This window comes from Caloenas nicobarica, chromosome 8, assembly GCF_036013445.1.
Source record: "Caloenas nicobarica isolate bCalNic1 chromosome 8, bCalNic1.hap1, whole genome shotgun sequence".
Lineage (NCBI taxonomy): Eukaryota > Metazoa > Chordata > Aves > Columbiformes > Columbidae > Caloenas > Caloenas nicobarica.
In genome coordinates, this window is record NC_088252.1 from 18,859,677 (window position 1) to 18,876,104 (window position 16,428).

The 16,428-nt window shown below is 42.9% G+C and overlaps 1 protein-coding gene across 5 annotated transcripts in view; it reads left to right on the forward strand.

Moving 5' to 3' along the window:
- The window catches only part of LOC135991688 (calcium-activated potassium channel subunit beta-2), a 146,329-nt gene that overhangs the window by 39,814 nt on the left and 90,087 nt on the right, over window positions 1-16,428 (forward strand). Inside the window, exon 1 of one of the 5 annotated variants that reach the window (XM_065640486.1) lies at window positions 6,004-6,082. The exons of the other annotated variants lie outside the window; for them this stretch is intronic. The gene's annotated coding sequence lies outside the window, so the exon portion shown is untranslated. Of the gene's footprint in view, window positions 1-6,003; window positions 6,083-16,428 lie in introns of those variants that run through there. 5 annotated transcript variants of the gene reach the window in all.

A 16,428-nucleotide genomic window follows, 5' to 3' on the forward strand; every position in this document is an offset into this window, starting at 1 on the left:
AAAAGACCTTTCAAAAAGGGAGAGAACAGAAATAGAAGCATGAGCTTCATCAGAGAAGTGACTATTCCACCAAAGCAAAGCAGCAGCTGAGTAAAGAATAAAAGGAAGAAGAGATTAAAGGAGATACTTGAATCCTGAAGAAAGGAGAGCACTGCATAGCAGATGATTTGCAGGGGGGTGGAAAAAGGCGAGGAAAGAATTATCTAGCAATATCTTGCTAAAGTTGCTGAAGAAGTAATATTAACATAGGATGAGGAAAGCGTGGATAGAAAAAGCCATTGAGAGATGGTGGAGAAACAGCTAGGCACTGTATGTAAAATCAGAGAGCACCTAAGTGGCCAATTTGGTTTTTCTGTGAAAGGCAAATAGCACAATGCATTACCCATCACAAAGCAAGGAAATCACAGCAGCGTTGATTGGAGCAGCGCTTCAGGAAATTATTGAACAAGCAAGAAACAACCTCTGATCACGGCATTCCAGGAGAGGAGTAAATTTGGAAAATTGCACAGAGAGCTTAGAGCAACATAGCCTGCAAATGTTTGAACAGTAATCCATTGCTTAACAAATGGGAAAGCAGCAGGCAGCAATTGCTGCTCAGCAGAACTGTTCAGAGCAGGAAACCATCTCTGCCCAATACTTGCACACAGAATCAGGCTTTGAAAGCACCAGTACTGAGACCCAAACTGAGGGGAGTAAAATCACTGAAGCGTGAAAGCCTGTTGGAATTACTCAACACTCACGCTGGAGACTGACCCCAGCAACTGGGTGTGCATCCTCAGATACATATTTTACCACCTTTTAAGCAGTAAACATTCACTGGGCTCTGCAAGCAGCATTGTGTAAGCAGCCTGTTTTGTTGGAACCTGGTTTGTTGCTGTTCAAACTTACAGTCAATCTTCTGTGATTTAACTGAAGAGGATTGAACACACCAGAAATCATTTAATTTCATCATCTCTGCCAAAATAATTCAATAGTTTACACTAGCCATCATTGTGAAAGATGCTCTTTGAGTCTGAATTTCCCCTTCAGGTAGTCATAAAAGGATGCCTGAGCTGTATCTGAGCAGAAAACATACCTAAGTCGGCAGAGCGGCCCCTGTTTTCACCAGCAGAAGCAGTCTAAAGAGGAAAAAAGGTTTACTCTGATGTCTTCGCTGAGTACTGTCCCATTTTTTCTGCTCCTCAATACTACTGAGGACTAAACATTGTTGCAGGATGTGGAACCTTTGATGTTTCTGAAAATTAGTTGTGCTTTTTGATACATTTGCTCTAGGTAACATCCCAACTGGCAAGTATTAGTTAACTAGCACATCTAGAAGCGTGAGAAAACAGTAGGCTCTTGGAGGTGGAAAGGAAAGTGAAGGAAGATTTAACCAGTCTTTATTTTTGCTTTGTGCTGTTCCCCATCCGCCCCCATAAAGTATGAAATGTAGCAGATGTTTTGAAACAGCTATCCTGATCTATCAGCCTCTATATAAATGAAGGCTGAGTTAGGGAAGAAGGAGGCAGAAAAATGTTTACAAGAGAAGAGCAAGAAGATTTCCAACACCTGGGCAACTTAATGATGGCATATGGCAAAAGCTGAAGGCAAAGAGAAGGAGCAACGCGCACAAGCAGCTGTTGAACAAATGGGGAGTATAATAGAAAGGCCTCTGCTGAAACTGTGCAGGAAGAATTTAATACTGGCAGCTCTGCAAGAATGATAGTGTGAATATGCAAAGAGGAGCCTGTGTTTTAACTCCTCAGACAACTGTTATCAAAAGTACCCAATGGACTGTCAGACGAAGAGATTTTCACAGCAAGAAGCCATCTATTTGCATCAAATACTGTCAGCCTGAAAAGCACCAACTTCTGGGTCATTTAACAACACTCCAGATGTAGTTATTTTCTCCTAGGCAAGCAGCTCAAAAAGAGCTATGCAAGAAAAAGACAAAGAGTTGGCATACAAAGGGCGACAATCAAGCAGCATGGGGAAGTGATTAGCTAGTCAGCGTAATATAACTTAGTTACATGAACAGATTTCCAGGACACTTGGATATCCTGTGATTCTCAGCACGAGAGACACTGCAAGGCTATGGCCAAACACAGGGTTGCGTTTCACCATCAGTAAACAAGTGATTTCAGCCTTTATGCTAAAGACAATAGTTTATGACTAGTCACCCAGGCTGAGTGTTCTCCTGTGGTGGCACATCAGCTATTGCACTGTAAAAGGCACAGGTGCTGCCTGTTCTACTGCAGGAAAAAGAAGAGAGAGCAGCCAGAGCTGTAAATGCAGGGACTGACACAGACCTGCTTTCTTGATAATTCTTTAATTTAAAAGATAGAGGTGGCATTAATGCATGTAGCCAAGATAACTGTTAGGAATTTATCTTCCCCTATGCTGGACTCATCCTTTTTAGGGAATAGCTGGCATCTGCAAAACTCAGTTCTGAGTTCAGGCTCCACAAAGCTCGAGAGTATTTGGGTGCAGATGGCAGAATTTGGCCTCTTTTGAATGATCCTTCTTCTTGTTAAGACTAATTTTCATTTACACTGTAATTATACATACTTAAACAATCTATTACCTGCCATGCACATCACACCTGTAGCTATGCCAGGCTAATGCTGCATTGACCACTAACACTCTATGAAGACCCAACAGGGACGAACCATCAACTGATCATTCCTGCAATTGTTTTAATACATGATTCACACCAAGAATCTATGGATTAGTGAGACTCCCTGCTACTGTTTGAAAAATTCAGCAAGCAAGTAGAAAGAATGCTATCTGATAGGTACACAACTTCAAAACAAGTTCATACTGTTCCTAGAGAATTAGAGAATTTGTTACCACAGGGGAAGAAAAGGTTATTGTATGTGTAACCTGCAGCTTTAATTATGTTGTGTACTTCCCTGTGCAATTAGAAATGTGTATTTGTAACTGATAGTTACGCTTTCTAGTTATGTATCAAATTCTCATTATAATTAGGATGACTCATAATGGAATTATGCATTAGTTGCTCCATTCATTATATCGTTTGACTTATAGTCAGCATGCAAACTACAAATCTTCTGAATTCTTCCTCCCCTTTGTCCTCCTTGGATGTTTCCTAAGCAAATACTGGTCAGAAACAGACAGAGGCATTTTAAATTGTTGAAACTCCTATGCAAGCCACGAGTTTTCTCAAAGTGGGGCTCCTGCTGCAGAGCTGAGCCACAACCTCAGCTCCTACAGAAGTCAATGGGATTTTACAGGAGAACAAAGTGAAAACCCATGTGAGTCATCTGTTTCCCAGGACAATCCTACTTTGCAACATTCATACAGTCCAGGAAGTCAGAAAATCACCATACCTGATCACATTAGTGCTCTATCTTCTTTCCAGCAAGGAGCAAATTGGTGCTTCAGAAAAATACAACTGCAGTAGAGCCATGGCGAGGGTGGCATGAGTCCTGTCACTGAAGGCAGCTGCTGTTGCTGCTCAGTGATTAGAAAAAGCCTGAGGAAAGGGGGCGTATCTCAGAATACCTCCCTAAAAGAGAACCATATTGAACTAATCAGCCCCTACAACATCTTTCTGATCACCCTCAGTTGCCTTACACCTTTCGACTACAACCCAATGTAAATCCTTCTCCTTGCCTGGTCAGTTAGGCAGCTCTCATGGATAGTTATCACCCTTTGATTACCGAGTCTGAATAACTTCAACCTACTGCAAAGGACTGGAGTATTTGGGATCACCATGGCAGAGAGGTCCATGGGTAATTTATTCACTGCATAAGGGAGGGGGGAGCTGAGATAGTCATCTATTTTTTGTGAGCCACCTTGTATTCAGGACACATAATTGTGGAACTGTGGACATGGGTGGCAATGATCACCTACTTTAGCCTGTCATTGAACACAGTTGTGTCCAGTTCGGTATTGAAAGTTCCCAAAAGATCATCAACAAAATCAGTGCCCCTAGACCCGCGTATCTCCATAGGAACCTGTCTAATGTCTCTTGAACTGCTGTGTCATCCCACTTAGAAATGAACTGCACAGTGAGCCCCTTAGTGAGACAGAAGTGTATTGGTCAGGACAAGGAGAACTTTTCTTCTTTCCTTTCCTTTTTTTTTTTTTTTCTCTGCCTTAAGGTGAATGTAGTGTGTATGAAAGATGCTCAATAGATGGCAGAGAAAAAAGTTCTTTAAATTATTCACAAAGCAGGTATTGTCCTGGCAGCCAAGCTAGCAGTGAGCGTGTAATTGTCCACCCTGAGATTCACACCCACAAAATTCAAAGCCCCCTTTGCTCTCACCAATTCTGGGAGAAGCTCAAGGTGCTGTCTATCTCCCACTGTAATAGCTTCCATGAAGGGCAGTTCAGGAGGAGAGAACTGTAGCCTGCACTGAGCACACGCTGACATGCTATTTGGTAAAGCCCTTGGCAGGGTGGGCATCTGGTGTGTTGGTGACAGGAAGTGATATAGACAAAAATAGAGTTTTAAGTTGCCCACTTCCCACTAGGAACAAGGCAGAATTTACCAGCTGGTTCAGCAGAGACCATCAGCTGCCTCTCCTGCAAGGGCAGCTTTCAAATAGTTTGTGACACCAGTGCAAAGGACCAACACAAATCCAAACCAGAGCTTCTCAAAGGAGAAAACTCACACCTTAACCAGCCCTCGGTGCCCACAGGTCCCAGTCATTTAAAAACCTAATGATATGTTACATTAGTGGTTTCTTAACCCCTTCATTCCCATGGTGTGAGGCAGCCACAGCTGGGTTTTCACCATGATCTGCTTTCCTCCCTAATCTTTAAACGCCATTCATTTTTGAGATGTCTCCACGCATGGAATTTTCATTTTAATCCAGGGGCTGTGAACTGGATGGTACCAAAAAATCAGGCAGGTGCTGAACAAGCGGCAAAAGTGCCGACTCCCCACTTGCTCTCTCCTGACCTGCCTTGGCACCAGGTTGCTTCTCCAGTCCTTCCTGTGCCATTGCTGCTGGCAGAGTCACATCTGTGCTGGTGGCTTTTACATTTGTCCACTAGGGACCACACTGCGATCAGCAGATTTTAACCAGCTTTGATCCATCTTGACCCAGGCTGTTTTTTAACTGACAATCAAGAAGAAAAAGGCTCCAAGATCCCAGCAGAGCACTAGTATTTCTGACCTGGGATCTAAAGATGTGCATGGTTTTACTGGAAGCAGCAATCTGCAGTAGTGTTCTCTCACCACCCCTTTTCCACACACCACAGGCACTGTGAATGCTGTGCATCGCTCACGTTTCTTCTGCTTATCATTATCCTGGGTGCTGTCAACTTGCAAATTTAGATTGCAAGACCCTGCTATCTGCAAACTGTATTTTGCCTTTTGGGAAGCATAGTGTACATCTGTGCCTCTATAAATACAAACACACAGTCCATACACCCCCCTCCTTCCCTTTGTGCCACATCTGCCTTATAGAGTTTTATGAACTTTCAGCTTCCAATCGCTACTTTCACCAACTCCTGCGACAGCCTCAGCCTGCGGTGGGGGCGGATGCTGTTACATTCATTTTGCCGTTCACATCAGTCCTGAGAGCTACGGCACCTTCCATTGCCCGGAGTGATTTTCTCTTTAGTTTCAAAACAATGCGTGAAACCCTGCTCTGCAGAAACAGTAGCCTCAGTAAGTTTAAGGATGACTGAAGCTATTTCTTCTCCTGGGCAGGTTTAAAAGCTACGGAGGGATGAATGGGGTTAGACCTATCGCTGCATTTCTAGCAGCCATCCTGTTACAGCGCTGAATAAAAGCAGGAATGGCATGTCTAGCCTAGGTTAATAAACCCTACTGAGTGCATGCCTTAAAGCACTACAAAACAGCCTTAACTCAGCTCGAGATAACTAATTTCAAGCATGGCTGTCTAGTGTGCCTGTCATTCCTATTGTCCTTCCAAACTATTTCAGACATTTTGAGCAGGGTTTGAGTTAGCGGGGGTTGTGGCATTAATGGTCCAAAAAAGGTTTAAGCACCAGGAGGGAACGATGACAGCGCTTAACAACTGGTGGCACTTGGGAGGATTACGCTGGATCTCTGTTTAGTAATAATTAGGCTTCGCCTCGGAGGAAGATGTGACAAGTCTCGGAGGTAGGATTTGCATGGGGAACAAAGGGAGCTGGTGCCGGTCAGTGCCGGTGTTTGTGCTCGGCTGCGGGTACGGGGGTGATGGGACGGGGATGGGGGAGAGAGCCAAGGCTGGAAATACTGTTGATATAGTCCTGCGTTTTATGGCAGAAATGCCTCCAGGATAAACCAGCTCCAATCTCACTGCCTGCTGAGTGTGCATTCCACGTTGTTCTTCCCACAAAGTAAAATCCACAGAGGTCATGCACAAAACACTTTACTCCTTTTCTACCGAGCCAGCCCGGCTGTTTCTGGGGTGGGAGAAGCTGCTCTAAAATGAAAGGGGAAGGGGAAAGCTATGGAGCCTATAAGATGAGGGAGACATGCTATTAACGTGTAAAATGTGTCTGAAGTGCCACTGATGTCATTGGAAAAGGGGAAAACAGAGTCACGGTGGAGGGCGGAAGGAATTTTCCGGGTGAGGAACTCCCTAGGTTATAACCTATTGCAAATAAAGGCATGATGTGTCCATCCATTTTGTACCATCAAAGCCTCCTCTGCACTGTTGGCATTGTTTTGCTGGATGAGAACTGTAGTTTCAGACAGAAAAAGGTACGATCTTCTCCTGTGGAACCTCCAGCCCCTGCCCCCCTGTGAGAAAGGACAGTGTGGGAATGGATGTAAATGACGTTTAGTTGGATGCTGAAAAGGCTGAGAGTGGGGGCTGGAGGGGGAATGAAGGCTCAGGAATATAACAGGAAAGCTTCCCCTTGCAAAAGCTTGGGTTTTCCCTGCCAGAAGTCCAAGAGGTGATATGCAAAGTTAGAAGCCTCATGTACTTTTTAATGATGTGCCTGTTTAGCGTTACTAGACAGGAAAATGTCCAAACATCAAAGAATCGGGTCTGCATAGCAAAACAGAGCACTGAGGCTTGCATGGGGTCCTGGGCAGAGCTGGGCTGCAAGTTTGCATTTCTGTCATTGCATATGACCCTCACCAGGAGAAGTAGCGGGAACTTAATGAATGAAAATCTTAGGTCCATGCATATGCAGAATCCCTTTCATTTGGGGTGTTTGATCCAAGTGTTATGTTCCCTGGGTTGATGAACTGTTTCGACTTGTGCATAAAGTTTTATTTCCAAACAACAGAGAGACTTAAGAGTGAGTGGTATTTAGTAACAATAAAATGTTCTGCTTGCGGAAATGCTTCTCACAGGAGCTGTTAAAAATGCACTTAAAGGAGCTGAGAGTCATATCTTGCAGTAAGAGGTATGGTATCACTTGCGCTTTTAAAATTAAGGTTATGATGCCATTTTAAATCTACTTTAATGCGGGTGTCATTAAGCATACTTTACAATACTGTTGTCAAAAGCTCACAACTTAGAGAATCCTGTTAGACTTTTCATTAAATCTTCCTTTAAAAAAGAATTCCTATAGAGCAGGGACTTACTAAGTAATTTGAATTTGCTCACCTTAACTAATGTTTCCTTTAAAGAGAATTTCAGTGTATTATACTATGCTGTAAATAGGTCATGATATAATTCATTTAATAACAAAACACAAGTGACAGTTTAACAACAAAAGAGCTAAATGCATTTAGTAAAAGTAAATACAGATTGTGCCACAGAGAAGCAATATTGGATCAGGAATGGTATTAATTCCTTTTAAGAAACATAACATAAATATTCTTAATTTGATCCAAGCAACAACTTTTCAGTCAAGTGCATTACTTAGCATTGCAAATTGGGGAAAAAATTATTTCGACCTGTGTTATGTACACTACTTGGTATGTAATGATAACAGTGAAAACTTTCTTCCAAAGAAATTGTTTCTAGCGGCTTGCAGTACAGATCAAAGAGATATTATGCAGAGATATTAAACCTGTGTCAGAAACAAGCAATGCATGTGGAAGTCAAGTACCTATTTTTTCTTCTCCATCTCACTTTTTAATTTTTTTTTTTTTTTTCCCCAGAGGTTTAGATAATTTTACTTTGTTTTACTTCAATGCCTTTCTGAGGGAAGGAACTGAGGGGATAAAATCACAGGGGGTGGGAGGCTGTGTTCAACCTGCGCCCAGGCGCAGATTTCTTGGGGACTTGGACAAGTCCCTCAGCCTCTCTGCAAAACAAGTGGGGTTGTAGTCCTGCCATGCAAATAAGAGTGAGGTTAGTGTACTAATGATACAACGGAAATAAAGATGGTGGTGCTCAGGGAATGAGGCTGAATATAGAGCTCTGGATAGGGCAAAAGGCAAAGCAAAATTTTGTAGCAGAATATTAATATTTCGGGCACTTTTACTTGTAAAGTAAGACATATTGCAAATCCCATGATCCAAAACTAAACCTGCTTTCAAAACTATTCCAGACAAATTTGCCACGTACAAAAACTTCTGCCAGCAGCAAACGTCCATTCGTCTGACAGCCTGTCAGAAGTGACTCCAGATCTCTCAGCGTTCCCTTTGCACCATCTATGTATAGCAGATAATGAAGCAAATTGTATCAGATTTATTCACTGTGCGAGAAACAATTTCCTTGTTTTCTTCAGAAGTTCAATGAGTACTTTTTGCCATGAATCTTACTTGCCCTTCTGCTTATGAATTGCCTGTGGAACTCATGCAATTTTCTAATTTATTTATTTGATATTATTTGGGAATTTCTTCAGTGAATAGCTTTGGCTTACAGATCTTTTGGGAATGGCAAATGTTTGCAAATTCATACTGTGTTGCTTAGTTCAGTCATGTGGTGTTCCTTGATTAGATGATTTGTATAGCTAACTCACAGGAAGTGAATTGCAAATTTCACAACCAAGGATACTGTTTCATATTGGATTTCCATCACTATCTGAGCAGTCAGGTTTAAAATTCACGTCTTGCAAGTGGTCATACGAGCAATACATAGGCACTGAAGTGCTCCCACCAGACAGATGTGAGAGCCGGGTTAAACAGCTTTGAGTTTCATATGAATATTCATGAAAACTGTTTGAATTTTTGCAGCTCTGTTAAACTGAATAGTAAGATCATCCATCCTGCATGGCATGGGCCATTCTCTCACAGTGTTTGCCATGTCCCCATGTTCTCCCTGACTCTCCCGTTTAAGTCCATGATGCCTGTAGAAACAGTTTGTGCAGCCAAAATGAAAGGAAAAAACACCAGCATGGAACTTTTTAAGTTTTCCACGTAGTAGCCTCTCCTGTTGTGCCTACCGTACACACTACATGACAAGAAGAAAGCCAACAGAGAGGACAGCAAGAAAGCATCAGCAATGATGCAGTGAGCGTAGGAGAGAAAACATTGAAAGAGAGGAAAAATAAGGGTGACAACTGGCAGAGGGCATCAGCCACACAGAGTATGTACATAGGAGGTAGGGATTTTGACACAGCATGGACACAGAAACACACCAGTATCATTTTAAACAATGAATCTAGTGAATTTGGGTCATTAACCTCAAGGTTGATGGCCTTACCAGCCCCAGTCCATGGCAAGACGTGGAGCTGTCGCTCCCAATCCTGCCCCCTGCAGGCACCACGCAGGTGCTCACTGCATGTGCAAGGGGTGACGTAGTTTGGCTTTTGTCAGGGAGGGGTCTGGTGACATGTCAGGGAGGTGTGGAGGAGTTGTGAAAATAATAGACAAGAAGAAAAGTAGCGAACATCTGGTGCACGTTTTAAAAACAGTGAAAATCAGTTGGGTGAAGAATTTCTGTCAAGTATTTCTACTCAGAGACAAAAAAAAAAAAACAGCTGTCAAAACACCAAGCTCTTTTGACTCAGAAACAAATGAGGAGGAAAAGGTTATAAAACATGAATATATTTGCCTTTTGAATTATTTTTGTACTGTACTTATGTCATAAAGGAGGAAACTCCTACTGAGTGAGCTGTATTGTCCAACTGCTTCCCTCTTTCTGTAAAATAAATCAGGTTTGTGCTGAATCAACAGGGTTGCTGCAACTGCACAGAGCCAACCAGCAGTGTTACACCCCCATTAGGTGGCTTTTTTTACCTTCTCAATGATTATAAATTCCAACAATCCTGTATATCCTTATTTATTCTAAAAGTAGAAACGTCCCTAAACTGCACACAATGAGAGTCACTATGGGCAACACCTGTGTGTTCTTATTCTGTCAGGGCACATGTAATGCCAGATTAATACTGCTTGGGGAGAACGAAGTGAATTAGAGGAACTAAAATCAAAGCAAACACAGAGGATCTTTGCTACAACAAAAATTGACTCAATGTAGTCTGGAATGGAATCCCAACTTGAAACTCACCCTGGATATCACTAAAACTCCTATTAGGTCTTCAAATACTTCTTTCTTAATATAAACCTGTCCTATTGCCTGTAATTAACCCGCCTCTCTGCTTGTGCCAAGTGGGATAATTTTATATGGACCACTTTTTAAAAAGTGGTTAATCTTTAAAGGGAAAACACAGAAAAAGGCAAATCCCAGGTGCCTCTGTCCATGTGGCTTGTTACCTCTCTGGTCCATGCTTTGGTGCCTGACAGTTGCTTGAGACCAGAGAGCTCCCACTGATAAACCCTTCAAGGGACACCCAGCATTATTTTGGAGCTGTAGCATCTTCTTCTAAGATCCTTGAAACACTGGAGGCAGCAAAACACAGTCACAAGTGCACATGGGCATCCTCACTGTTTATCATCTATAACTCTACAGAAGGAGTGAGCTGGCAGCTCTGAGGTCTTCAACAGTTTCAAAACCACTCCAGCAAATGTGCAAGCTCTTTAGGTAACGGTTTGCATCACATAACCAGACAAAACCTCTTTAAAGCCTGCACCAGTCTACCTTGCCTGCTGAACCCTTGGCACTGATCTGCACCACAAGGCCCATCACAGGGAACGGGTAGATCCAAAAGCAATGGGGAAGGTGTCCTTCAGAGGAAAGAAGAAAAATGCCAAACTAGCTGTAGATGTTAAATGTCTCAGAAACACTGAAAGGGGGTTATAGCTACATCACATTCAAGGAAGTGGTGGAGTCACCACCCCTGGAGGTGTTTAAAAGGCACATAGACGAGGTTCTTAGGGACATGGTTTAGTGATAGACTTAGGTTATGGTTGGACTTGATGATCTTGAGGGTTTCTTCCAACCAAAATGATTCTATGATTCTATCCCCAAGCTGCCGGTGTGAGGAGCTGTGCCCCAGCCATCCCCAGGTACTCAGCAATTTTGTCTGAACTCAGTGTTCCTCCCATGCCACTGCATTGTCCTAAATCAACCACCGCCAGAAAGGTTTTGAAAACCAGAGGAGACAAAAGAGCATTCGTCCCATTTCCCCACTTCATTTTCAGTGGATGAGAGATCAGAGTGGGGCTGAAGTTTCTGCTTAAACCCAAAGTGGTTTGTCTGTCCAAGGTCACCATTCTGGCAGGAGCCCTCTGGATGGCACTGTCCTTGTGTGCCTGCTGAGGCGTGGTACCAAAAAAGGGACAAGATAACATTGCCTGCCTTAAAGAATTGCTGCATAAAACACTCTGTATACTTGGCTGTATTTTACTTGTGGGCAATCTATTTTCCACCTCAGCAGAGTGGTACTCTTTACTGACAACCATTAGTTATTTGCACATTTAGATAGGTCTCATAAATGTCAGGGTCCTGAGTGAATAAATAAGGTTTCGGAGCAATAACTTGAAATAAGTCAAACTAGGAAAGCAGAGAGGACCAGGAGCATGGTCCCTTTGGGACACACTCCATACCACTTCTAATTAATATCTGGTACTTAAAGCATCACAGCCCATGGTTAAATCAAAGTCAGAGGAAAACAAAGGAGTGGGTGTGTTCTTCAGTGCTACTGCCAAATCAATTGATTCTATGACCTCAGTTAGGAATACATGTTTTTCTTGGGGAGTCGGGCCAGGGGCCCCAGCAGCCAGGCTGCCCTGGCCCAGGACTGGCATTGTCCTTTGTTCTCCTGTTACCTTCCCATTCCCATCCAGCCACCCCCTCCTGCACCTTCCCAGGTTCTCCTGGCTCTCCGGGGAGCCAGTTCAGCTTACGAAACCTCCAAAAAACTGTGCTCTGGTTTTGGCTGGCTGAGGGAGCCAAGGAGCACCAGAGCTGGGGCGAGAAAAGCAGAATAACGTAGCCAGGGGTGAGGTATGGGGAGCAAGGAGTTGTCACAGTCCTGGCACAGCTAAACACTCCTAGATTCCTCTGTCCTAATGGCCCAGGGAGACTGCTGCAGAAACAGGCTTCCAATAACCACATCTTGACCACAGCAACATGTTGTAAAGCTCAGAGTTATAAAAGAACTGAATGGCAAAAAAGGACAACAGCTTGTCTGCACTCCTTGGTCTTCGATCATCAGGGCTTGTGTAGCTGTTGATGAGCAGTTTTTAAGCTTATATGTCAAATTCCAGAGCTGCTGGTGATAGGGAAAGAATTGATTTGGCTGTGAAAAATAGTCCTTGCAGAGCAGGTGCGAGGAGAATTGTTGTGATTTGGCAAAGTTTACTGATCCAGGAAATAAAAGTTTCCGAAAGAAACCCTGAGTGGAGAACATCAATGCAACTAGGACATCTTTCAATTCCTTCAACAAAGCATATATACTTCAAGGCATAGGGAGCAATAATGCAAGCAGGGAACAAAGAAAGTTCATTTGTAACCATAGCATTTTACTAGCTGGAGGATCTGCAAAAGAAAAGTCCCCTGACTTTTGAAAACCCATGTTAATGGTGCATCAGAGTAGAACATAAACTTCTGACAAAATTCCCCCTCTTCATTTGCTTCCATATAACACGTTGATCTTGCTGCCACTCTGCTCTTTGAAAGCTCTGCTGCTCTCCTAATTATTAATTGCACGAAGCATGTATTCCCCCATTTTGCAAAAAGCATCACAAAATACAGTGTCTGATTGTGAAATACCCTAAGAAGTCCACAGCAAAATCTTTTTGGTGGAGTTTAATTAAGATGATCCAGGAAGTTGTGGGCAGGTGATTTGGAAGAATTTTGTCAAAGGTAAACAAGCTTTGAAAAAAAATTGCTTTTATCTCTTCTTGCTTTCTGTTTTAGTCATATTTCAAGTGGATTAGTATAATCTTTCCTTGGCCAAACTCCACAGCAAGTCTGTTCCATCGTTGTTATAATTTTACAAAAGAAAAATGACTGAAAGCAATTAATTAAAAATCTCTTCAGAGATGCATATGTGGATGCACTTATTCAATGCAAACTCACAAAATAACTCTGCATTTTAAAACAATTTATCTGGTGCATTAAGCGTGAACAGGATGTCTTTGTTAGGTGTACCTGCCTTTAGGTGGTTCCCTTCATGAATATGCCTGTAGTGTAGAGATATCCACAGTAACTCAGAGAGGATCTCCTTTTAAACTGAGTTCAAGTTTCTAGGTGTGTTTCTTTTTTATTTTTTCCTGTGTGATGAAGAAGTTGGTTGATTTCAAGTGAGGAGTTTTTCCCTGCTGGGGCCTAGCCTGTCAAAAGCCATCACAGAACTTGCAAAATTCTGTCATAACACCAGAATCTCTGACTCCGCTCCTGAATCATCAGAGTTCAGGGAAAACTCCCAGTAATTGACAACAGAAGTTTTCTTAGAAATGATATCCTCACAGATTGAGACATTTTCTGCACACACGGGCACCCAGAGAGGGGTCAGTACTAACACAAACAGTAAACTCTATTGACATGAGTGAATTTTATCATCAGCAAGAAGACACAAATGTCTTCACAGTAAATAAGTAAAAGTAAAGTCCAAAGTAAAACCTTGGACTGGACTATGCAGAAACTCTTAAGGTCGATCAAAAAGGAAAATTTCCACTTTGTAAATTTCCTGGATTTCTTATGAATGCAATATAAACTCTAAATTTCCTTGAATTCAGGGAGACAGGGAAGGAAGTCAGGACTCTTGATCTCGAAGCTGTGCCCTTTCTTAATAAAACTCCAGCACACCTGTGCCATGAATGCACATAAGCACTGGCATCTGGTGCAAGGTGTAGAGGTTCTCCTGGCAGAGCAGGATGAAGTTTCCCCCACAGAAGTGTTCCTGCTTTGTGGTGAGTGCTCATCTCTGGAGCCAATGCAGCAGCCCTGTTAGTCTGCAGGCACAGTTCCCAGGCAATTTAAATATTCCTTAGGAGGGTCCTAGATTTCACGTACTCCACCTCTTCTGTGAGCAGGAAATCTTGGACAAAGGGATTCCTCTGGCCCTTTTTGTTTCCAAGTTCAATTATAACCTTCTTCTGCATCCACCAGAATATGTTGTTTGTCTACTTTTACCACTATTTTTCTACTCTTCCTGCTTTCCATTCTCCCCTCTCTATTTAAAAAGCCTCACACAGCTATCACAGCCTGCTGGTCACTAGCCAGATATCCAGATGGTACTTATGTACCACATTGATAAGTGTCTTAGAAATAGCAGGGAGAGAGGGAAAAAATATCTCTGGAAGACTTCAGATGCTCTTTTTGATAAATGGCAAATGTAAAGCTAATTAGCCAGTTCCCTCTTTTGGAGAAGCTGGGAACAGTTGCAGTCCCACAGAGCAAACCCACGAGGACACACCTCTCAGGTTTTAGCTTTCTGCTCAGAGCAGTGCCAGGTGGATGGTCTGTCTGTCCATCCCTCCTCTTTGAAAGACTCCAGGTTTTTGTCTGGGTTTGAAGGTTTCTCTCGGTGCCCCTCACCATCCTGCCTCAGCACCACCACACTGCGTCAACCGCTTCTGCACAGACAACTGGTTTCTAGAATAAAGAGCAAACACTGCTCACCTTAATTGTGAGAGTATCCCTCTGGCAATAATCAGGCTAATTGCCTCCGTAAGGCCAGCAGGATTTGGCTCTAAATCAACCACCAAAATGATTTAAGCATAAATGCATGAGTTCTTTTACAACTCCAAGGTCCACTCGTTAAACATTATTTACATCTCACTCGGAAACATTGTTTCTTTTCTCTCTCCCATTTGCCAAGGGGAAAGGTAGAAAGGATGATGCGCCAGGAACACCCGAGGGGGGGGCTGAGCCCACCCCGAAGTCAATGGCAGGGAGAATGGGTCCCCTTCCCCTTTGCTAAAACACTTTGAGAATTCTGCCTGTGGAAACTCCAAGTTGCATCGTGCCTGGGGATCCCACCAGCCTGCACGTGTCCTCCTGGGACAGCACAAAACTGCAGAGGAATCTGCCAAGGGAACCATTGCCCCAACCTGCTGTGGCCGTGTGTTTGATTTATACCCCAAAGCATGAGAGAACATATCCCTTAAAATTTCAAGCTTGCTCAATAAAACTGATATATGCTCTCTTTATCTATAGAAATCCCTAGATTTTTTTGTGAACGCTGTTAAGCAACTGTTGTGTATCTTGTGACAAATATTTCAGCATGATGAAGTAGTAACAAGAGCTTCATTTTAGCAACTGTCTCTGAAGGGGGCAGGGAGTTAAAATCCTCAGTCAGCCAATGTGCTGCAATGGATGTTCCCTAAACCAAGGTACCTGGACAAGACACTGACAGGAAAGGTTTTAAATCCCACCTCCTCCAAGGGATATGTGGCACGGAACCAGCTCTGGAAGGTGAGACCTTGGGCAGGTCTTTCAAAGAACTGCGTCTTTTTAAATAGTGTTTTGGGCCATTTCTGACCATGTCTGTAACTGCACGTCTTGGGAAGAGCCCCAGGCTGGGCTCTGGTCAGTAGTTTCTGTCCCATAAGGACAAGCTGCTCCTGCTCACCAGGTACCTTGGTGCTGAGGGCCCTTTCTGTGACCCATGGCAGGAGTGACAGCTGCCTACCAGACACACAACCGTGAGCTGCTCAGGGCTCGAATTAAAAACCCAGCATGCTTATGGAGTTCAGGGACCCCGAGAGCTAGGGAGAAGGGGAATAAGGGGATTGAGGGACCACATTTCACACCTACAACCTGCCTTGGTCCTGCTGAGGTGTTTAAGTCTCCAACTGGAGCTAAAGCTTTTTTCTAAGCAGTCCTAGTTTGCTGTCTCTGTTCTCACAAAAATCTCTACACATCTCTAATAATTTTCACTGTCTATCTCTGCACTCTTCTTATATCCAATAAAGACTTTATGAGATAGAATGACCAGAAATGAAAAAAGATTCTGAGGATAGAGCATGCAATTGATTTATGTTAATGGGATTGTAATCATATTTTCAGTGTTTGATTTCTTTTTCATTCTGTACACAGCTAAAATGTTGATTACTTTTCTATTCCTCTCTCACTTATTGAACAGCCACTTACATTGGGCTCCACAAATTTATTCTCAGGTCTGTCTCCTCAGCAGTTAAAATATAATTAATTTAAAATCCACCAACACACAAGAAGTTGAGATGACTCCAATCAATCTTACTAAAATTCATCAATGAGTTTCACCAGCTGTCACACTGCTCATACATTTGTCTTTGTAAAACTC